Source organism: Suricata suricatta, chromosome 11 (genome assembly GCF_006229205.1).
Source record: "Suricata suricatta isolate VVHF042 chromosome 11, meerkat_22Aug2017_6uvM2_HiC, whole genome shotgun sequence".
NCBI classification, from domain to species: Eukaryota; Metazoa; Chordata; class Mammalia; order Carnivora; family Herpestidae; genus Suricata; species Suricata suricatta.
In genome coordinates, this window is record NC_043710.1 from 104,482,516 (window position 1) to 104,484,176 (window position 1,661).

The following is a 1,661-nucleotide window of genomic DNA, read 5'->3' on the forward strand; positions in this document are numbered from 1 at the left end:
GATGGACCTCGAGGGTGTCATGCTAAGCGAAATAAGTCAGGCAGAGAAGGATAGATACCATATGTTTGCACTCATAGGTCTAACAGGAGAGACCTGGCAGGGGACCGTGGGGAGAGGAAGGGGGAAAGAGAGCGGGGGAGAGAGAGGGACACAGATCAAGGGAAACTACTGAATACTGAAAACGAACCATGGACTGAAGAGGGAGGGGGAGAGGGGGAGGGGGTGATGGTCATGGAGGGGGGCACTTGTGGGGAGAAGCGCTGGGTGTTATATGGAAACCAATTTGACAATAAACTATTAAAAAAAATGAAAGAGACAGCACAGATAAGAAATACGTGGACCTGTACCCAGAACACATGAAGAACTCGCTCCTACCGCTCAGTAGGAGCACAGCCAATGCAATTAAACAGTAAACGAAAGATTTGGAAAAGACCCTTCACCAGAGAAAACACACACCTGACCTTAATTAAGCATGTGAAAAGAAACTCAACGTGGCTAGTTATCAGGGAAACACGTGCCAAAAGAAAAATAAGACATTCCTACGGACCCACTAGATTGGCTAATATTTAAAAGGCAGACAATTCTAACTACGGGTGAGGATTTGGAGAAAATGTGATTCTCATATACGCTGGTAGGAATGCACAACTATACAGCCACTTTACCAGACAGTGGGGCATTTCTTACACATTTCAACATATACTTTTCCTACAATCTCACTCCTAGTTGCTTTACCCAGAAGCACTAAAAACCACAATTTAGGAAAATGTTCCTAACAGCTTTATTCATAATAGCCTAAAAAAACTGGGTACATCTGAAACATCCGTCAACTGGTAAATGGAAAAAATACTGGACTACTCCTTACCGTGAATACTACTCAGGATGGATGAATCCCCAAAACATAATCCTGAGAGTAAGAAGACAGCCACAATCGGGAACACACTGAACACCAAGGTCATTAATGTGACATCCTAGAAAGGACAACACCGTCGGGCCAGAAAACAGGTTAAGTGGTTGCTAAGGCCTGGGGATGGGGAAAGGGCACGAGGAGACCTTTTGGGGGACGGAAGCATGCCAGACCGCGCTTGACTGTATTACCCTCCGAAAACTCACTGGCTGCACACCTGAGAATGGTAAGACTGTTTTGCATATAAACCACACGTCAATAAACTAGACCTTAAAAAGATTAAAATCCTATAATGTCTGTCCAGGATGTTTTCTTCCAGGAATACAAATAATAGTTGGATTAGAAAGAAATACACTGTGGCGAGTCCACAGACTATTCTTCGCCCGAGAATTAGCAGGCTTTCACCTGAAGTCTAGCTACTCAAACTGTGGTCCCCAGATCAAAATCATCATTAGCATCCCTGGGGGAGCTTCTCAGCAATGCAAACTCTTGGGCCCCACCCTAGAGCCAATGAATCCCATTAATCCAAATTTGCATATTATCAAGACCTCCAGGTAATTCCAAAATACAACATGCTTAGTTAATGTTCCCTTCTCCTGCAATACATCAAGAAAGCAATTCCTGGAAGTCCTAGCATCAGCAATCAGACAACAAAAGGAAATAAAAGGCATCAGAATTGGCAAAGAAGAAGTGAAACATTCCCTTTTCGCAGATGACATGATACTCTACATGGAAAACCCAATCAACTCCACCAGAA

The 1,661-nt window shown here is 43.6% G+C and overlaps 1 protein-coding gene across 13 annotated transcripts in view; it reads right to left on the bottom strand.

Annotated features, from left to right (window-relative positions):
- The window catches only part of USP28 (ubiquitin specific peptidase 28), a 44,330-nt gene that overhangs the window by 22,103 nt on the left and 20,566 nt on the right, over nucleotides 1-1,661 (bottom strand). The window lies entirely within an intron of this gene.